This window comes from Rutidosis leptorrhynchoides, chromosome 5 (assembly GCF_046630445.1).
Source record: "Rutidosis leptorrhynchoides isolate AG116_Rl617_1_P2 chromosome 5, CSIRO_AGI_Rlap_v1, whole genome shotgun sequence".
Taxonomy (NCBI): domain Eukaryota; kingdom Viridiplantae; phylum Streptophyta; class Magnoliopsida; order Asterales; family Asteraceae; genus Rutidosis; species Rutidosis leptorrhynchoides.
The window spans coordinates 444,576,635-444,600,651 of record NC_092337.1 but is presented as its reverse complement, the minus strand read 5'-3'; positions in this window follow the sequence as shown (position 1 = coordinate 444,600,651).

The following is a 24,017-nucleotide window of genomic DNA, read 5'->3' as shown; positions in this document are numbered from 1 at the left end:
ATCAGTTTGTGAATGATAAGCAGTACTCATGTCTAGACGAGTCCCCAATGCTTGTTGCAATGTCTGCCAAAATCTTGAAACAAATCTGCCATCCCTATCTGAGATAATAGAGACTGGTATTCCATGTCTGGAGACAAATTCCTTCAAGTATAATCGCGCCAACTTCTCCATTTTATCATCTTCTCTCATTGGCAGAAAATGTGCTGATTTGGTGAGACGATCAACTATTACCCAAATAGTATCAAAATCACTTGCAGTCCTTGGCAATTTAGTGATGAAATCCATGGTAATGTTTTTCCATTTCCATTTCGGGATTTCGGGTTGTTGAAGTAGACCTGATGGCTTCTGATGCTCAGCTTTGACCTTAGAACACATCAAACATTCTCCTACGTATTTAGCAACATCGGCTTTCATACCCGGCCACCAAAAATGTTTCTTGAGATCCTTGTACATCTTCCCCGTTCCAGGATGTATTGAGTATCTGGTTTTATGAGCTTCTCTAAGTACCATTTCTCTCATATCTCTAAATTTTGGTACCCAAATCCTTTCAGCCCTATATCGGGTTCCGTCTTCCCGTATATTAAGATGCTTCTCCGATCCTTTGGGTATTTCATCCTTTAAATTTCTTTCTTTTAAAACTCCTTGTTGCGCCTCCTTTATTTGAGTAGTAAGGTTATTGTGAATCATTATATTCATAGCTTTTACTCGAATGGGTTCTCTGTCCTTTCTGCTCAAGACGTCGGCTACCACATTTGCCTTCCCCGGTGGTAACGAATCTCGAAATCGTAATCATTTAATAACTCAATCCACCTACGCTGTCTCATGTTTAGTTGTTTCTGATTAAATATGTGTTGGAGACTTTTGTGATCGGTATATATAATACTTTTGACCCCATATAAGTAGTGCCTCCAAGTCTTTAATGCAAAAACAACCGCGCCTAATTCCAAATCATGCGTCGTATAATTCTGCTCGTGAATCTTCAATGTCTAGACGCATAAGCAATTACCTTCGTTCGTTGCATTAATACACAACTGATACCTTGCTTTGAGGCATCACAATATATCACAAAATCATCATTCCCTTCAGGTAATGACAATATAGGTGACGTAGTTAACTTTTTCTTCAACAATTGAAACGCTTTCTCCTGCTCATCCTTCCATTCAAATTTCTTCCCTTTATGCGTTAATGCAGTCAAGGGTTTTGCTATTTTGGAAAAATCTTGGATGAACCTTCTGTAGTAACCAGCCAGTCCTAAAAATTGGCGTATATGCTTCAGAGTTTTCGGGATTTCCTACTTTTCAACGGTTTCAATCTTTGCCGGATCCACTTGAATACCTTCTTTGTTCAATATGTGACCGAGGAATTGAACTTCTTCCAACCAAAATGCACACTTTGAAAACTTAGCGTACAGTTTTTCTTTCCTCAACAACTCTAGCACTTTTCTCAAATGTTCTTCGTGCTCTTGATCATTCTTTGAGTAAATAAGTATGTCATCAATGAAAACAATGACAAACTTGTCAAGGTATGGTCCACACACTCGGTTCATGAGGTCCATGAACACAGTTGGTGCGTTAGTCAACCCAAACGGCATAACCATAAACTCGTAATGACCGTAACGCGTCCTGAAAGCAGTCTTCGGAATATCATCCTCCTTCACCCGCATTTGATGATACCCGGAACGTAAATAAATCTTCGAATAAACTGTCGATCCTTGTAGTTGATCAAATAAGTGGTCGATTCTCGGTAGTGGATAACGGTTCTTGATGGTAAGTTTGTTCAACTCTCGGTAGTCGATACACAACCTGAATGCACCATCCTTCTTTTTGACAAACAAGACAGGAGCTTCCCATAGTGATGTACTTGGTCGTATGAAACCACGTTCTAAAAGTTCTTGTAGTTGGCTTTGGAGTTCCTTCATTTCGCTGGGTGCGAGTCTGTATGGAGCACGAGCTATTGGTGCAGCTCCTGGTACAAGATCTATTTGAAATTCAACAGATCGGTGTGGAGGTAGTCCCGGTAATTCTTTCGGAAATACATCGGGAAATTCTTTTGCGACGGGAACATCATTGATGTTCTTTTCTTCGGTTTGTACTTTCTCGACATGTGCTAAAACAGCATAGCAAACTTTTCTTATTAGCTTTTGCGCCTTCAAATTACTAATAAGATTTAGCTTTGCGTTGCTCTTTTCTCCGTACACTATTAAGGGTTTTCCTTCTTCTCGTAAAATGCGAATTGTATTTTTGTAACATACGATCTCTGCTCTCTCCTTTTTCAATCAGTCCATGCCAATTATCACATCAAAACTCCCTAACTCTACTGGTATCAAATCAATCTTAAACGTTTCGCTAACCAGTTTAATTTCTCGATTCCGACATATTTTATCTGCCGAAATTAATTTACCGTTTGCTAATTCGAGTAAAAATTTATTATTCATAGACGTCAATGGACCACTTAATTTAGCATAAAAATCTCTACTCATATAGCTTCTATCCGCACCCGAATCAAATAAAACATAAGCAGGTTTTTCATCAATAAGAAACGTACCCGTAACAAGCTCCGGGTCTTCCTGCACTTCTTCCGCATTAATGTTAAAAACTCTCCCACGGCTTTGCCCATTATTATTTCCCTGGTTTGGGCACGTTGTTTTGTAGTGGCCCTTCTTTCCGCATCCGAAACAAATAATGTGGGCAGTATTTGTTCTTTTAGTCACTGGTCCGAATGCTTCACACTTCATTGCAGCATGACCCTTCCTATTACATTTGGTACATACTACTTCACAAAATTTACCCGGATGATATCCTTCACACCTATAGCATGGAATTTTCTTATTGTTGTTGTCATTGTTGTTATTGAGATTGCTATTGGGATTGATGTGGTTGTTATTGTTGTTGGGACATTTGGTGAAGTTATTATTGTTGGGACGCTTATTGTAGTTGTTGTTGGGATTGCGATTGTTGTTGTTGCGATTGATGTTGCGGTTGTTGGGATAGTTGTTGCGATTGTGGTTGTGATTGTTGTTGTTGTATGGGTAACTCTTGTCACTGTTTTCCTCCCACTTTCTCTTAACTTGTTTCGTGTTGGCCTCTTCGGCCGCCTGTTCTTTAATCCTTCCCTCAATCTGATTTATGAGTTTGTGAGCCATTCGACTTGCCTTTTATATAGAGGCGGGCTCTTGTGAACTCACATCTTCTTGAATCCTTTCTGGTAACCCTTTTACAAATGCGTCAATCTTCTCCTCTTCATCTTCGAACGCTCTTGGACACAATAGGCTCAACTCTGTGAATCGTCGTTCGTACGTGGTGATGTCAAAATCTTGCGTTCGTAATCCTCTAAGCTCTACCTTAAGCTTATTGACCTCGTTTCTGGGACGATACTGCTCGTTCATCAAGTGCTTGAATGCTGACCACGGTAGTGCGTAAGCAGCATCTTGTCCCACCTGCTCGAGATAGGTGTTCCACCATGTTAACGCAGTACCTGTGAAGGTATGCGTAGCGTACTTTACTTTGTCTTCTTCAGTACATTTACTTATGGCAAACACCGAACATTTTCGGTCCACCGTTTCAATCCGATTGGACCCTCGGTTTCATCGAATTCCAAAGGTTTGCATGCAGTGAATTCTTTGTAGGAGCATCCTACACGAGTTCTTGTGGAATTTGTTCCACTGCTAGAACCAGAGTTATTGTTGTTATTTTGCATTGCGGCTTGCACCGCAGCTATGTTCGCAGCAAGGAAAACACGGAAGTCTTCCTCGTTCATGTTCAAGTTCTGACTAGTAGTCGGTGCCATTTCCTTCAAAAATAGCCAAAAGAATTAAGTTAATCATATAGAATATTAAGAATAGTCAATAGTATTTCGTAGCATAATATGAACTTATTTATAAAAGCTTTTTCTTCATATTAGCGTTTTATAGTTTTAATTCGGGTAGTACCTACCCGTTAAGTTCATACTTAGTAGCTAATATACAATTCAACTACTACAATTCTATATGAAAAACTGATTACAATAATATTTCACATTCAAACTTATATACAATATTTTGCAAACTTACAATACCGCTATTTTACATATAGCATGAAATATAGCACATAAAAACTTTGCTACTCGACAGCTATAAAGGCAATTCTAGTTAATACGCAAGTTGTTCAGCAAAAGAGATAAAGACACGTAATTCATAAGTCCAGAAACAAGACGACTTCCCATCCTTGGTCTTGTGGAAAGTAACCGTTATGATCATTGGCTAGGCAGCATGTTGTAATGTCGTCAAAAGGACGAGGGTTTCGTAATGTCCAACAGCCCCGTAATAATCTAAAAACCTTGTTCCTCACCCCAACTACTGAATCTGTCACCTGTGGGAATGTTTCATTTAATAGTTGTAATCCGATGTTCTTTTTCTCACTTTGGTGAGAAGCGAACATCACTAACCCGTAAGTATAACATACTTCTTTATGTTGCATGTTAGAAGCTCTTTATAACTCATGAAATCCTATGTTGGGATATGTTGAGTCAAAATAGGTTCTTAACCCGTAGCGTAAAATTGCATTTGGGTTCCCCGCATTTAACACTTTAAAGAAAATACGGCGTAACTTACGGTCTCCCCAATGCGATATACCCCACCTATCAAAGGAAAGCCTTTTATAAACTAAGGCATTTCTGGAAAGTCTTTTAAATGTTTGACAAGTTAATTTCGCCATAACTAAATGTGCTGATGAATTCTGACCGACTCGAGACAAGATTTCCTCAATCATATCCTCTGGTAGGTCTTCTAAAATATTCGGTTATCTACCCTTAACGTCCGTTTTGTTTTTATACTGTAAAATAGACAAGGATTAGATTCGTAAAAGATAATTAACAAATAATACAAACAATTTTTACATAGAACATAAAAGTACAAGCACACTACAATACATATAATACACAACATAATTACAACTCTATAATCTGAATCACTGGTTTCTTCTGCTTCGGACTTGGTTCGTTTTCCTAATTTCCTAGGGATATATGGTGTTCCTCTAATACGAGCAGTTGTTTTCCACAATGGTTTAGAAAAACCTGGTGGTTTAGAGGTTCCCGGGTTATTGTTACATTTTAGAAAATACGGATGTTGCCGATACATATAAAGTTCATCGGAGTTGGAATCAGGTTTCTCTATTTTTATACCTTTTCCCCTATTATTTTCTTTTGCTTTACTAAATTGGGTCGAGGTAATTTCTATAACATCATCAGAATCCTCATCGGGATCCGATTCATCGAAAAATTGGTAATCTTCCCAATATTTTGCTTCCTTGGCGGAAACACCATTGACCATTTTTAACTTTGGTCCGTTAGTTGAGGATTTTCTTTTATTTAATCGATTTACTGTAGGTATCAATATTTCTTCCTCCGGAACCTCTTCTTCTTCCTGTTCCTCCTCTTCCGGTTCCTCCTCTTCCGATTCCTCTTCGGGAATTTGTTAATCTTCCCAAAGTATATTCGACTCTTCATTATTATTAGGTGAGTCGATGAAATTTGTACTAGAGGTAGACATCTATCACACAATATCAAACACGTAAGAGATTAATATATATTTACATGTTAATAATATATAGTTTTCAACAAAAAATGTTAAGCAATCGTTTTTGAAGAAAAACACGGTCGAAGTCCAGACTCACTAATGCATCCTAACAAACTCGGTAAGACACACTAATGCAAAAATTCTGGTTCTCTAAGACCAACACTCGGATACCAACTGAAATGTCCCATTCATATCGATTTATAAACGTTCCATATTAATTGATTTCGTTGCGAGGTTTTAACCTCTATATGAGACGTTTTTCAAAGACTGCATTCGATTTTAAAACAAACCATAACCTTTATTTTATCGATAAAAGTTTAAAAATATTACGACGATTATCAAATAATGATAATCTAAAATAAAGCGTTTTCACACGATTATTACATAATGGTTTACAATAATATTACACATCAATTTAAGTCTTCGAATGCAGTTTTTAAACAATATTATACAAGCATGCTGACTCCAACTCTTGTCCATAAATTAGCATGCAACAGCAGAAGCTCTTAATAATCACCTGAGAATAAACATGCTTTAAACGTCAACAAAAATGTTGGTGAGTTATAGGTTTAACCTACATATTTATCAAATCGTAATAATAGACCACAAGATTTCATATTTCCATTTATCATAAACAACATGCAATCTGCATAAAAATCATTCATATGATGAACACCTAGTAACCGACCTTAACAGGATGCATATAGAATATCCCCATCATTCTGGGACTCTCATCGGACATGATAAATCGAAGTACTAAAGCATCTGTAACTCGGATGAGGCTTGTTGGGCCAAATAGATCTATCTTTAGGATTCGCGTCAATTGGTGGCAATTATAATAAACACCAATTCTTAGGCTACCAAACTAAAAAGGGGCATATTCGGTTCGATAATTCAACATAGAATGTAATTTTGATCACTTGTGTCTATTTTGTAAAACATTTATAAAACTGCATGTATTCTCATCCCAAAAATAATAGATTTTAAAAGTGGGACTATAACTCACTTTCACATATTTTTACTTCGTCGGGAAGTAAGACTTGGCCACTGGTCGATTCACGAACCTATAACAAATATGTACATATATATCAAAGTATGTTCAAAATATATTTACAACATTTTTAATACATTTTACTGTTTTAAGTTTATTAAGTCAGCTGTCTTCGTTAGTAACCTACAACTAGTTGTCCACAGTTAGATGTACAGAAATAAATCGATATATATTATCTTGAATCAATCAACGACCCAATGTATACACGTCTCAGGCTAGATCACAACTCAAAGTATATATATTTTTGGAATCAACCTCAACCCTGTATAGCTAACTCCAACATTACTGCATATAGAGTGTCTATGGTTGTTCCAAATAATATATATACATGGGTCGATATGATATGTCAAAACATTTGCATACGTATCTATGGTATCCCAAGATTACATAATATATTAGAATACATGTATAATACAATATGAGTTAGCTAGGATATAATTAATATAGATTTGTTACCAATTTTCACGTAGTTACAACAAGCAAAAATATCCAATTTTGTTTTACCCATAACTTCTTCGTTTTAAATCCGTTTTGAGTGATTCAAGTTGCTATGGTTTCATATTGAACTTAAGTTTATGAATCTAAATAGAAAAGTATATGTTTATAGTCGGAAATACAGGTTACAAGTCGTTTTTGTAAAGGTAGTCATTTCAGTCGAAAGAACGACGTCTAGATGACCATTTTGGAAAACATACTTCCACTTTGAGTTTAACCATGATTTTTGGATATAGTTTCATGTTCATAAGAAAAATCATTTTCCCAGAAGAACAACTTTTAAATCAAAGTTTATCATAGTTTTTAATTAACTAACCCAAAACAGCCCGCGGTGTTACTACGACGGCGTATATCCGGTTTTACGGTGTTTTTCGTGTTTTCAGGTTTTAAATCATTAAGTTAGCATATCATATAGATATAGAACATGTGTTTAGTTGATTTTAAAAGTCAAGTTAGAAGGATTAACTTTTGTTTGCGAACAAGTTTAGAATTAACTAAACTATGTTCTAGTGATTACAAGTTTAAACCTTCGAATAAGGTAGTTTTATATATATGAAACGAATGATGTTATAAACATCATTACTACCTCAAGTTTAGTAGGTAAACCTACTGGAAATGATGAAAAAATAACTTGAGCTTCAAAGGATCTTTGATGGCTTGAAAGTTCTTGAAATAGAATCATGACACAAAAACAAGTTCAAGTAAGATTATTATTCGAATTAAGATAGTTATAGTTATAGAAATTGAATCAAAGCTTGAATATGAATATTACCATGATTTAGAAAGATAACCTACTGTAAATAACAAAGGTTTCTTGATCTTAGATGATTGCTTGGAATGGATTAGGAAACTTGGAAGTAAACTTGTAAACTTGGAAGTGTTCTTGAGTAATTGTTTTTATGATGATTATAGGTAATAACCAAAGCTTGTATTTGATAATTTTTGCTGGAAAAATAGTAATTAGACGTTCATGGAAGAGTGTGTGTGTTTTGAGAGAGAATTGGGAAGAAAATTGGAAGTGAAATGGAGTAGGTGGTGAGTGGTGAAGGTGAGTGGGGTTAAAAGGAGTTCTTGTTTTTGTTTCCTTGCTCATAAGTCATGCTAGATGTTAAATGATGGTTCCCACATGGTTAGGTGACTCACATGGGCTGCTAAGAGCTGATCATTGGAGTATATATACCAATAGTAAATACATTTAGAAGCTGTGTATTGTACAAGTACAAATACGAGTGCATACGAGTAGAATTGTTGATGAAAATGAATAAGGATGTAATCGTAAGCATTTTTGTTAAGTAGAAGTACTTTGATATGTGTCTTGAAGTCTTTCAAAAGTGTACTAATACATCTAAATACACTACATGTATATACATTTTAACTGAGACGTTAAGTCGTCGTTAGTCGTTACATGTAAATGTTGTTTTGAAACATTTAAGTTAACGATTTTGTTAAATGTTGTTAACACATTGTTTATTATATCTAATGAGATGTTAAATTATTACATTATCATAATATAATGATGTATTAATATATTTTAATATGATATATATACAGTTAAATGTCGTTACAACGATAATCGTTACATAGATGTCTCGTTTCGAAATCCTTAAGTTAGTAGTCTTGTTTTTACATATGTAGTTCATTGTTATTATACTTAATGATATGTTTACTTATCATTTAACATGTTTATATATAGTGTATCAATATCTTAAAATGATTCATATGTAATTAGTAAGACGTTGTTATAACGATAATCGTTATATATACCGTTTTCAAGTTTCTTAATTCAATAGTCTCATTTTTATGTATATAACTCATTGTTAAAATACTTAATGAGGTACATACTTATCATATATATATATGTATGTCATCATATAGTTTTTACAAGTTTTAACGTTCGTGAATCGCCGGTCAACTTGGGTGGTCAATTGTCTACATGAAACTCATTTCAAATAATCAAGTCTTAACAAGTTTGATTGTTTAACATGTTGGAAACATTTAATCATGCAAATATAGTTTTCAATTAATATATAATCATGGAAAAGTTCGGGTCACTACATTAGTGTTGTAATTTTATGTCTATGTCGTGATAATTATTAGGCATAGGTTTCTAGCTCGGTATCCTTTTGCCTTGCGATGAATTGTATAATGTACATTATGTTTGATCTCGAGTAATACAAATATTTGCTTTTCAAAAAAAATAAACGATTATTTTGTTTATTTTCTTATACTATGTATATATTTTCATTTTTCAATACTCTTTTATGACAATTCGACAGTATTTACATACAATTTTTCATTCGTTAAAATCATAACAATTAATCGATCACATGGTCACAATATTTATTTATAGCAGAATGGTCATTTGCAGTTATAAAATAGATATAGACTAGCATGAACCACAACCAATCTATATAAGATGATACACACTATATCAAATTGTTGAAACAATGAACTACATTACATAATCAGTTTCAAATTAATGTGAATAAGTTTGACAGATTTTCTTACATTTAATTTTTTTTATGTGTTTTCGCGAATTCGCGGATTATAATTTACTCCGTATAGTTGATATCAGTAATAATCTAATTTAGTTATTTTATTAAAAGTGTGACATAACTTTCAGTCTTTATTATGCAAATAATCTTCAAGTAGTTGTTGCGATTGAACAATAATTTTATTTATGTAGTAGACAGGAATACTACAGACAATGTGGCCGTGTCACCGACTCACCGTGTGGGACTTCAGGTACGACTACATATGTATAATTTGCTTTAACTTTGGTACCTTGGCTAGCGTACAACTTTTGATACATGGTTTACAAACCGAAACAATAGACAAAACAGAGCCAGAGTGAGATACAAGAGAAGATGCCTCGTAAGTACGTACCATCGAATCGAATAAATATAGGCAGTACAGTCGGTGAATACTCCATTAAGGATGCCCCAAGTATTAAAAATTGATAAAATAACATCCTTCTAACTAAATGCATACATTGCATAAACATTTTATTAATAAAAAACACGACATAATGTTATCTAAAGTGTTTTATATAAAAAAATATATACACCCCAAGATTGTAAAGTTGTCGGAAACTAGTCAATTGAGAATTTATAGGGATTAACAGCTAAGTCAGGGATTAGTTGAGATTTATCTTTGACAAACTTTGACTTTAACTTTATAACATATATTTTTAATTTTAGTACGAAATCACCCGCGGATTTAACCACCTATGCGTCCCCTCCCTCACCGCCCCCGCAACGCGATGCGCGGAAGGCACCCAAGGGTGGAATTCATGGGTAAAGAGACAACCTTGTGTGCAATGTTGCACCCTACGGGAGTCGAACTCCTGACCTCTCGCTAAGAGAAGCAGACCACTACTACACGAGCTACAACACAAGGTTACTTTATAATACATTTTGACTAGCTAAATCTCATTTTAAACGAGTAAATCGAACTTTTGATTGAGTCGAGAACTAATCAGTCTAGTTGGACTAATTAAAAATCGCAACTAGCTAGTCTGGACTAGTTGATCTAGTCGGGTAACTATTATAACCGTATGCACCATCACTATTTGAATACTCTGTGCATAAATCATTGATCTTAGCATCATCTTAGAATACTTAACACAAGACAATTTTTGTTCATGATTATACAGGGAGGAAATGAAACATGAGCATCTTATACAAATGTTTATGGACAAATTTGACTTCAATTCGTAATATGTTTATCTTGTAGTCAATCAAATTTAACATTCTCCGTTAAATAAAAAGAACTGAACTTCTATTTTTAGAAATATAGATAAACACAAATATATGCATATAAGTTGGAAAACTTTTCTATCATCAATTGATTTTAGAAGGTTAACTAGTGTTCTTATTAATAGGATATGCTGTTGGTCTGTAGCTAGAGTTATAATGTTTTTAGTGTGTAACGGGTTATAATTGCATATTCTATTAAACATAAATTTTTATAGAACCAAAAATAATATAGAGTAATGTCACCTATAAATACCCATATGCTTTCCCTACACATCACATGCAATTAGTTGAAACTTGAAAGGTTCTAACAACTCCTCAATTATCTTTCTAAAATCTTTTTGTTCTTCACAAAAGACAAAAAGTTTTGGTGTTTTTAAAACACCAAGAACACTACTTTACTTTGGAAACCAAAAACAAGCAAAGAGAAGAATAGTTTCATAGTTTTCCATTTTTGCAACAGATCTATTGTTTTTAGGCAATAAAGATTATGGGAAACTATATGGAAACATGCATTCAAATATCAGAACCAACACAAGAAGATATCCCACAACATTTACAACAAGAGCAAGAGAAACAAGTGCAACAAGAATCTGAGAGAACAAGTAGTACTTTCAGCAAAGAAAGTAGTCCAATGAGGGTAAAATTTGTATTAACAAAAGATGAGTTACAGTGGCTACTGCTTCAGTTAAAGAAGGATCAAGGAAGAAAATTGGAAGAAATGTTGGGAGAAATTGAAAAAAGTAGATTAAAAGGACAAAGTGTTTCTAAGTGGAAACCTTGTTTAGATAGTATCATGGAGAGTCCTGAAATTTATCATCACATGGATAGATCACCATAATTACGATATTACAGAGTACTATTTTACCCTTGTTGATCATCTTGTTTTCTTATGCTTTTCTTTTGATCATGACCAGATTTGTAATTAAGTGTTATATCTTGGTATCTCTTTGAATAAACCATGAATCTTTCTTGATTAGCAACAATTAGCTTCATTGTTATTTCATTTCTTGGATTTTTTTGGATGGCTCAAGTTCTCCCCTGGTGTTTTATTGTCTTCGTCATAATGGTTTGGTTCAGTCGCCACTTCGGGCATCTTTGGATGTAACCTTAGTTATGCACGGATTAAGTATTAGGAAGAGGGGATCGCCTGGACGTTGGGAGATATAAATTTGAGAGAAAAACAACTCTATTACTCACAAGAATAGATTTACAGAGTATTACAAAACTCTTATAAAAAAAAAAAACTCTCAAAACTCACACACACTCTCTAGGTTGTGATTACACTTCTCTGAGTGATTTAGGATGATTTACAACTGAGGTTTGCACCTCTATTTATAGTAAAAATTCTATGGCGGTGGAATGGTGTGAACGGAGAAGGTTGGCGGCCGTCATCGTCATCAACTTTGCTACCTCCATATGAGTTGTCAAGGTTGCCTACTTTGAATATCTAGAAGGTGGGCTTCTAGATTGTAGGCTGGAAATCTTCAATTCTCCCCCTCCAGCCGAATCCACAAACATTCCAGTTATGTCTCTGCATAACTCCAACTTCTCTCGAGTCACCACCTTTGTTAACATATCCGCAGGATTCTCCTTTGTATGGATCTTCACTAGTCTCAAGAGTTGTCGATCAATTACCTCGCGTATCCAATGATAGCGAATATCAATATGTTTTGTACGAGAATGGTACATGGAGTTCTTGCTCAAATCTATAGCACTTTGACTGTCACAATATACCTTGTACTCCTTTTGCTTGATTCCAAATTCTTGAAGATAACGCTTTAACCACAACATTTCTTTTCCAGCTTCTGCGGCAGCAATATACTCTGCTTCAGTTGTGGATAATGCAACACACCTCTGTAGTCTTGACTGCCATGAAACAGCTCCCCCTGCAAAAGTGTAAATGAATCCTGAAGTAGATTTCCTACTATCAGGATCTCCGGCCATATCCGCATCTGTATAGCCTTCCAAGATTGGATCAGCTCCCCCGTAACAAAGACATAGATTCTTTGTACCTTTAAGATATCTGAGAATTCATTTTACCGCCTCCCAATGCTCTTTCCCGGGGTTCGAGAGAAAACGACTCACCGTTCCCACTGCATGAGCAATATCGGGCCTTGTACACACCATCGCATACATCAAACTTCCAACTGCTGAAGAATATGGTACTGAAGACATCTCCCCGATCTCTTCCTTGGATGGGGGACAAGAACTCTTGCTTAACTTGAAATGGTTGGCTAATGGAATGCTAACAGGTTTGGCATTGTTCATATTGAAACGTGAAAGCACTCGTTCAATATACTTCTCTTGAGATAGCCATAACCATTTATTCTTCCTGTCTCGGGTTATTTGCATTCCCAAAATCTGTTGAGCCTGTCCTAAGTCTTTCATGTCAAAAGACTTAGAGAGTTCCTTCTTCAGCTGGTTGATCTTCGTTGCGTCTTTCCCTACGATCAAAATATCGTCTACATAAAGTAGAAGAGCAACGAAATCTCCTTCAGAAAACTTCTGAATGTAGACACACTCATCTGCTGCAGTTTTCTTGTACCCGTGACTCACCATGCACGAGTCAAACTTCTTGTACCACTGCCTAGGTGCCTGCTTCAAACCGTACAAACTTTTCTTCAGCTTGCATACGAGGTTATCTCCTGAAACCTCAAAACCTTCTGGCTGCTCCATGTAAATTTCTTCATGTAAATCTCCATGAAGAAAAACTGTCTTTACATCCATCTGTTCAAGCTCCAAGTTCATACTTGCGACCAATCCAAGTATGACTCTAATTGAAGTCATCTTGACTACTGGTGAAAATATCTCGTCAAAATCAATCCCTTTCTTCTGTTGGAATCCTTTGACTACAAGTCGTGCTTTGTATTTCACCACTTTTCCACTACCATCCTTTTTCAGCTTGAACACCCATTTATTTTTCAGTGCCTTCTTCCCGCGTGGAAGTTCTACAATCTCATAAGTTTGATTTTTCTGCAGAGAATCCATCTCATCCTGCATTGCGAGCAACCATTTTTCTTTATCCTTATAAGTTACTGCTTCATGAAAACTCTCCGGTTCTCCATCTTCAGTAAGTAGAAGGTACTCGGATTCTGGATATCTACTCGATGGAATCCGACCTCGTTCAGATCTACGAACTTCTGGAACATTCTGAGGAGATCCACCATCATCTTGACCTTGTGATGGTGCTGGAACGTGTAACATCCCGCGTTTTTCCGTTAAATTTAATTTTAACACCGTCTTTTTTTTTTTTTTTAAACATAATCTTTCGTATTTAAATTAATAGTTTCCGTGAGTAACGTTCATTATATTTCCGCTATTTAATTTTGACATCACCCGTTTACTCGAGCGTTTTAAAAATATTCGATCGGTTAAATCCCGCACCCGCTTTGAAACTCGAGGGACCGGAGTTGCCAAATGGGCAAACTAGTTGACTAGGTCAACTAGTCAACCCATTTTTCATTCATTCCATCATCTCCCTCCTCTCTTTTCTCTCCATCTCAAGAACACACACACAAACCCATTCCATTCATTCATCATCTAAATTCAATCTTGGAAGCTCACAACAAATCCGACTACATATTCTTGATCCTCTCATCATCCTCTACGATTTGATACTAACTTCATTGATTTTGGGTAACATTTCTAAAACTCTAGATTTCTCTAAATTCGTGTTTTTGACTTGAAATGGTGTTAGTTAGTGTCTATGGCTCGTGTATAACATGAATATATGTTTTGTTTGCTCGATTCGTTGTTTTGAGTAACTAGTTTGAACATTTGAAATGGATGTGCTAAATCTTTGATTTTGGATGAGTTAATGTTGTTAAATTGTTAAAGTTCATGTTTTAATTGTGTTACTAGTATCACTAGCTTCGTTTTGATGCGTAGGTTGATTAAGGAAACTTCAAAAACATGAATATTGATTTTTGCGGATTTTGGTTAGGGTTTGATAGACTTAAAACGAGCTTTTGATGTTTCGAATGCCATGAAATGTTATTAGTAAGTGTTTAGTTGTAATGTATGCTTCATTACCTTCAAAACGGCATATCGTATGTGTAAATTGGATTCCCGAATCATAAAATACGTTTTACGAACTTGAAACCTTGAAAATAAACCTTTCTTGATCAATTGACGAGTTTTCGGTTATTGTAAATGATGTTTTTGATTGATGATATATGGTTAGTTGTATTCCTCGTCAAAATACCTTTTCGACGATATATAATAGGCATTATAAGTGTTTGCGGGTCAAGAATTGGGTTGGAAAAGGTTTTGGTTCGTGCACACTTGGAAAAACTGACCAGAATTCTCTGGCCAGGTAGTGGCGCGGCGCGCCACATCCCCGCGCGGCGCGCAGAATCGCCTGGCCAGATTCTGCTCACTTTGTCACATTTCACGCGAAATGTTTGACTAGCTACCGACCTCCGATTCACATGAAACTTGTTCTAATATGCTTATATATGAATAAAAACCTCAGAAAAATAGTTCGGGACCGAACCCGAACGCGTTGACTTTTTCGTTGACTTTGACCAAGTTTGACTTTTAGTCAAACTTAACCAAACTTTTATACAATCATTCTAACATGCTTTTATACTTGTTTCTTGTATGAAACTTGACAACGTGATTCACATGCTATACTTAATCGAGTCGTAACGAGCCATAGGACTAATTGAACACATTTCACCCGACCTTGTGTCGTAACCGGTTAATTGATACAACTTACTTGTTTAGGACAAGGCTAAGCAACTTTCATGCATACGTTACTTTGTGAAGTACTTTTATACTCGTGCACTCGAGGTGAGATCATAGTCCCACCTTTTCAACAACTTTTTATACTTTTAAATTGTGGGCTGAGAAACATATACCTTGTTACATTTTGTACTACTTACTTTTATACTTTGAACACAAGTACAAGGAAAACAAACATTCCACAGCGAGTTAGAACAAAAATCCTCAATTCGATTATCATTAGTTACACTTGCAGGGTGTAAGCGAGAACTTATATTGTGTGGCCATACGGGTTTGACAAACCCTCATTCGGACGGTTCGCTACCGTTATGCGGATGAAATATATTTTTGAGAAACAGTGTATGTTCTAACACTATTGTGATGGGGTTCTATAGAAGGAAACGTTAAGTCTTGATAATTGGGTGCTCGCGAACAATACTTTTGGAATGCAAACGATTTTGATAATCAACTATGGGAATACTAAATCTTGTGGTTCAAAAACAACGTTTATTACAAACACCTATGATTTCACCAACGTTTTTCGTTGACAGTTTTCTATATGTTTCTCAGGTTCATACTTGGCTATTTGATACATGCTTCCGCGTACACTCATACTTGCTTGGAGTCGAGCATACATGCATACACTCTGATTTCTTGCTTGGGGTCAAGCATACATACATACATACGCTAGGGATAGCACTTTTGGATTCAAACTTTTGTTTACATACTTACGCTATTTATAGCAACTGTGTTTTTCAACTTATATTATGTCGCAAGTTATTTCATTTATACTTTATGACTTTTGTAAACTTAGACTTGTTGTCGAACGGTTTCGTAAACTAAACTTGCAAGTCTTGTACCTTTCAAATGAATGCGACATAATTTTGGTCAAACGAGTCTCATATAGGGACTACGACCACGCAACGGGACCTGAGTTAACGGCGCCGTCAATAACGGTTTTGGTCGGGTCGTTACAAGTGGTATCAGAGCGTTGGTTGTAGGGAACTAGGACGTGCATTAGTGTGTCTAACAGAGTCGTTAAGACGCATTAGTGAGTCTAGACTACAACCGGATAGTTAGCATTTGCATTCTGACATACATTTGCTATAGATAGCACTTACTTGACTACTTGTGCATTATACTTGAATCATTTTTAGGCAAACTTTTTTTAATGGTACCCAACCTTCATCATACGAACTCGTATTCCGCCACTTTTTGGTAACACACGTAAATTCATGATTCATACACGTATGGATGACGACGACTTCATTAGTCACACTCGTTCGGGAACTCTGTCTCCCGGATTGTTATTTGCCACCGTTTCAACTTACTATCGGTTTCCCACTGGTGTTTCTTACTATCTACTTTTTGGTGTTACTACCATCACTACTCTAGGTGAGTATCGTCATCAACATTTATCACTACGGTTGCGTGCTACTCGTTATCATGACTCGTTACTCTTTTCATACCTAAATACATTATTGTTTGAATCGAACCGATTTGACGTTAACAATCGTTTATACACTTCCCGCGGGGAAACGCTTCTTTAGAGTTGTAGAAACTATTTCGATTTAATACGAGTCACGTTTGAGACGTCGTTACATTTTGTTCATTTTAGATTTTCGCGATGACACGAACTTGAATCTATAGAGTGATGTGGGAATGGAGGTATGAGTTAGCGTAATATAACGACACTCGATCAACGTGGTTATATTACGGTAAGACATACCAAAGTTCTAGTGACGCGTGATGGTGGTTAGACTCGATCAACCTAAACACCACCATGTGCCATGTACATGACTTCATCCTTTCATGTTTGGACATCCGAAAACCCCGAGAAAATTGATAACAACCATACCGGGGACACCCCTTCGACTTTTGTCGAACTATACTTATGCTTCCGAATGAATTACCGATTCCATTCGACTTCAACCGTATGTCACACGGGTATACTAGCTCGTCCTCGCGCAGTCTTATTGACTAACTACAATTTACTCGTTATGCTCACATCGGGGCGGAAACTTCTCTTGCATCACCCTCGTACTTCCGGTTCAGGAGGTCCTTATTCTAAATTCTCAATGGAGAGCGACTCTTCACGTCATACAAGTATTCGCCGCGAGGGTGGATAGTCCTAACAATCGTTTTCAAAACCCGATAAGAACTTGCCCCGACGAACGTTTTTGAAAACCGATAAATCTTCCGCGACGCGAATTTTCTTGAGAAACTTGTCCTAGCTAACGTTTTCAATTCCTAGCAAACTTGTTCAATATGCCTTAGGGAGATGTACCTCGTTTCGGATCGAGATCCTCGTTTCACTTCTAGATTTTGGAGTACCTTACAAAAAAAAAAGCCTCGGGACCGCGTTTAGACATGAGTACCGCGTACCATCCACAACCCGACGGACCGAACAAACATGCGATTTAAACCTTGGAAACCATAATACAAGTTTGTATTACCAACTTCAAATTTACTTGAGAAAAGTATTTTCCTTTAACCGAATCCTCGTACTACAATGATTTTCATTCGAGTTTTAACGTCACTCCTTTTGAAACCACATGTGACCGGAAACGTCATTCTCCTTTGTCGAACCAAGTAAACGATGATCAATTCACCGGGGCCGAGGTTATTCATGAGCAACCGAGAAAATTTATTCATATTCAGGTAAAACCCTACGCGACTCGTAATCACCAAGAGCTACGCCGATGTTAGACGTAAACATTTCAAATTCCACGTGGGAAACCACGTCACGTTAAGAGTCGCACCTTGGGAAGGTGCAATCCGTTTCGGGAAAACGTAGGAAGCAAAATCCGTGATATTTTGATCCTTTAAATTCTTGGGGTGTTTTGGACCCGTCGCTAGCCGTTTAGACTTTTCCGACTCATTTTGGGTCTCCGTTTATCCTACATTCGATGTATCAACTCAAAGACGTGTTTTGCGAAACGAGAACTTGCTATCTCCTTTGATGAACTCACTATCGACGATAAACTTCATTCCTAGGAGGGCCGGTCGAAACCATGAATCGTGAACCCAAACTCTAAGACGACGTGAAATCCCGACTGTCAAAGTTCGTTGAAATGCCCAAGGGAGTACCTTCACTTATTCGTAGAACCAACAACGCAAGATCTCGAGGAAGAAACAACAACTACTACTTCCAACTAAATTTCGGGACGAAATTTCTTTTGAGGTGTGGATAATGTAACATCCCGCGTTTTTCCGTTAAATTTAATTTTAACACCGTCTTTTTTTTTTTTTTAAACATAATCTTTCGTATTTAAATTAATAGTTTCCGTGAGTAACGTTCATTATATTTCCGCTATTTAATTTTGACATCACCCGTTTACTCGAGCGTTTTAAAAATATTCGATCGGTTAAATCCCGCACCCGCTTTGAAACTCGAGGGACCGGAGTTGCCAAATGGGCAAACTAGTTGACTAGGTCAACTAGTCAACCCATTTTTCATTCATTCCATCATCTCCCTCCTCTCTTTTCTCTCCATCTCAAGAACACACACACAAACCCATTCCATTCATTCATCATCTAAATTCAATCTTGGAAGCTCACAACAAATCCGACTACATATTCTTGATCCTCTCATCATCCTCTACGATTTGATACTAACTTCATTGATTTTGGGTAACATTTCTAAAACTCTAGATTTCTCTAAATTCGTGTTTTTGACTTGAAATGGTGTTAGTTAGTGTCTATGGCTCGTGTATAACATGAATATATGTTTTGTTTGCTCGATTCGTTGTTTTGAGTAACTAGTTTGAACATTTGAAATGGATGTGCTAAATCTTTGATTTTGGATGAGTTAATGTTGTTAAATTGTTAAAGTTCATGTTTTAATTGTGTTACTAGTATCACTAGCTTCGTTTTGATGCGTAGGTTGATTAAGGAAACTTCAAAAACATGAATATTGATTTTTGCGGATTTTGGTTAGGGTTTGATAGACTTAAAACGAGCTTTTGATGTTTCGAATGCCATGAAATGTTATTAGTAAGTGTTTAGTTGTAATGTATGCTTCATTACCTTCAAAACGGCATATCGTATGTGTAAATTGGATTCCCGAATCATAAAATACGTTTTACGAACTTGAAACCTTGAAAATAAACCTTTCTTGATCAATTGACGAGTTTTCGGTTATTGTAAATGATGTTTTTGATTGATGATATATGGTTAGTTGTATTCCTCGTCAAAATACCTTTTCGACGATATATAATAGGCATTATAAGTGTTTGCGGGTCAAGAATTGGGTTGGAAAAGGTTTTGGTTCGTGCACACTTGGAAAAACTGACCAGAATTCTCTGGCCAGGTAGTGGCGCGGCGCGCCACATCCCCGCGCGGCGCGCAGAATCGCCTGGCCAGATTCTGCTCACTTTGTCACATTTCACGCGAAATGTTTGACTAGCTACCGACCTCCGATTCACATGAAACTTGTTCTAATATGCTTATATATGAATAAAAACCTCAGAAAAATAGTTCGGGACCGAACCCGAACGCGTTGACTTTTTCGTTGACTTTGACCAAGTTTGACTTTTAGTCAAACTTAACCAAACTTTTATACAATCATTCTAACATGCTTTTATACTTGTTTCTTGTATGAAACTTGACAACGTGATTCACATGCTATACTTAATCGAGTCGTAACGAGCCATAGGACTAATTGAACACATTTCACCCGACCTTGTGTCGTAACCGGTTAGTTGATACAACTTACTTGTTTAGGACAAGGCTAAGCAACTTTCATGCATACGTTACTTTGTGAAGTACTTTTATACTCGTGCACTCGAGGTGAGATCATAGTCCCACCTTTTCAACAACTTTTTATACTTTTAAATTGTGGGCTGAGAAACATATACCTTGTTACATTTTGTACTACTTACTTTTATACTTTGAACACAAGTACAAGGAAAACAAACATTCCACAGCGAGTTAGAACAAAAATCCTCAATTCGATTATCATTAGTTACACTTGCAGGGTGTAAGCGAGAACTTATATTGTGTGGCCATACGGGTTTGACAAACCCTCATTCGGACGGTTCGCTACCGTTATGCGGATGAAATATATTTTTGAGAAACAGTGTATGTTCTAACACTATTGTGATGGGGTTCTATGGAAGGAAACGTTAAGTCTTGATAATTGGGTGCTCGCGAACAATACTTTTGGAATGCAAACGATTTTGATAATCAACTATGGGAATACTAAATCTTGTGGTTCAAAAACAACGTTTATTACAAACACCTATGATTTCACCAACGTTTTTCGTTGACAGTTTTCTATATGTTTCTCAGGTTCATACTTGGCTATTTGATACATGCTTCCGCGTACACTCATACTTGCTTGGAGTCGAGCATACATGCATACACTCTGATTTCTTGCTTGGGGTCAAGCATACATACATACATACGCTAGGGATAGCACTTTTGGATTCAAACTTTTGTTTACATACTTACGCTATTTATAGCAACTGTGTTTTTCAACTTATATTATGTCGCAAGTTATTTCATTTATACTTTATGACTTTTGTAAACTTAGACTTGTTGTCGAACGGTTTCGTAAACTAAACTTGCAAGTCTTGTACCTTTCAAATGAATGCGACATAATTTTGGTCAAACGAGTCTCATATAGGGACTACGACCACGCAACGGGACCTGAGTTAACGGCGCCGTCAATAACGGTTTTGGTCGGGTCGTTACAGAACGTCTGGCAGATGGGGTTGTGGCTCCCCCTGCTCAGCACCGTCATTTTCCTCATTATCTTCTACTTCTGGCATTTCTTCTTGCACTGAAAATTCATTTCTCATGAATGATTCCGTTGTTGCCTCTGGCACCTGAGCAGCAACATTTGACTTCTGAGATATTGTGGGTTTTTCAATATCTTCTATTGTCTGGCTTTCATGGAACACCACGTCCCTACTTCTGATCACCTTTTTCTCCTTTGAATCCCACAATCTGTATCCAAATTCTTCATCTCCATAGCCTATGAATATGCATGGAGTAGATTTTACATCCAGCTTCTGCCTGAGCTCCTTGGATACATGTGCGTACGCCAAACATCCAAATACTCTTAAGTGAGAGTATGATGGATCCTTTCCAGACCAAAGTTTCTCCGGAACTTTAAAATTCAGTGGTACTGATGGAGATCGGTTGATCAAGTAACATGCGGCTCTGACTGCTTCTCCCCAGAATGGCTTTGGCAGCTTAGCCATACTGAGCATGCTCCGAACACGTTGCATGATTGTTCGGTTCATTCTTTCTGCTATACCATTGTGTTGAGGGGTACGTGGAACTGTCTTCTCATGTCGGATGCCATATGATCTGCAATAGGCATCGAACTGCCTGGAAGAGTATTCACCGCCGTTGTCGGATCGAAGACACTTTAACTTCTTTCCTGTCTCACGTTCTACCATGACATGGAACTGTTTGAAGTAATCGAACACCTGGTCCTTTGTCCGAAAGAAATATACCCACACCTTTCGAGAAGTATCATCGATAAACGTCAGAAAGTATCGATTGCCGCCAATTGATTCAACCTCCAAGGGACCGCAAACATCAGAGTGTACCAGACTGAGTAACTCTGATTTTTTCGTTGAAGAGGAATTAAACGAGACTCTATGCTGCTTACCAAACAGACAATGATTGCAAGAATCTAGTGCAGCATCCTTGTCTACATTGATAAGCTCCTTCTTTATTAGGGTAGACAACCCTTTCTCACTCATGTGACCGAGTCTCTGGTGCCATAAATTTTGTGAAGCCTCCTTTTCTGCAACATTAATACTGTCTGTGCAGATCTTCACATGAGTCTTGTACAGTGTGCCACAAATGTGTCCTCGAGCGACTATCATAGCGCCTCTTGACAATTTCCATGTGCCTTTACTGAAATGACTATCATAGCCCTGTTTGTCGAGAGCTATCCCAAAAAGTAAATTCAGCCGAAGATCTGGCACATGGCGGACATCCTTCAGAGTGATTGTGCTCCCGGAACTTGTCTTTATCTTGACATCTCCAATTCCGACAATCTCAGCGGAACTGGAATTTCCCATCTTCACAACTCCAAAGTCACCAGCTTTGTATGTTGTGAAGTATTCCTTGTATGGAGTCACGTGGTAGGAAGCTACAGTATCTACCACCCATTCTGTTTATTCTCGTGAGACGTGAAGGCATGTCTCATCATGGGTTGAACAATAAGCTACATCACCAGAGATAGTCACTAATGTTTCTCCACCCTTATTCTTCGGCTGTGAACTGCTTTGACCTTGTTCCTCTTTTAATCTATAGCAGTTCTTCTTCATATGTCCCTCTAATCCACAATGATGGCATTTATATGTTGGTTTTCTGCCATCAGCTGACCTGCCCCTGCTCTTGCTTCTGCCTCTCCATTTATTTTTGCTACTCATTCGCTGTCTCCCCCGATTCTCTGTGACAAAGGCATGGGTCTGATCTGTGCCCATGTCTTTTCTCCTTGCCTCTTCACTGAATAGGGCATCCTTGACCATTGACATGGTAAGTTTGCCATTCGGGGCTGAGTTGCTGAGTGTTACTACTAGCGTTTCCCAACTATCGGGAAGGGAACTAAGTAGCAGTAGCGCCTGAACTTCATCGCCAAGCGGCATCTCTACAGACGATAACTGGTTGACCAAGCTCTGGAACTCACTGGTATGCTCGGCAACTGAAGTTCCACTTTTGAGCTTCATGTTGACTAAACGCCCCATCAGCAGGGCTTTATTCCGAGCAGTCTTGGCCTGGTACATGTCCTCCAACCTTTTCCAGAGGACATATGCGTCTGTCTCTTGTGCAACATGGTGGAAGACACTATGATCAATCCATTGACGGATCTGACCAATAGTTTTTCGGTTTGATTTCTTCCACTCTTTCTCTTTGGCAGAATCAGGGTTTATACCCTTCAATTCAATAGGATCGAACAAATCCTTACAGCTGAGGAGATCTTCCATTCGAGGTTTCCACAGCGTGTAGTTTGTGGCTGTGAGCATAATCATAGCTCCGAAAGATGATGTTGACTCTTCTGTAGACATTATCACCTTACAAATAATTTTTCAACACAAACGGGGTTGAATTGTAGAAAACAGAGATCACCGTTACGTCCGGAACGGTTGAAAATGGTGGAATAGACACTTCGCGGCTTAAATTCCACTTACGGGGCAAAATTATAATTTTTATAAACTTCAGGGACCAAGAATGAAATTCTGAAAATTTCAGGGACCAAATTGTAAAATTTCAGAATTGCTACAGTACTGCTACAGTGACTTGCTACAGTGACGCCAGCTGCTACAGTGAATTGCTACAGTGATCGTCTTCTCCGGCAAAAATTCCGGCACCGGTCGTCTTCTCCGGCGAGATTCCAGCGAGTTGACCAAACTTTGACCGCGTTTTCTGGGCTCGTTATAACTCCGTTTAAGTCGCCGTTTTTTGCGTTGGA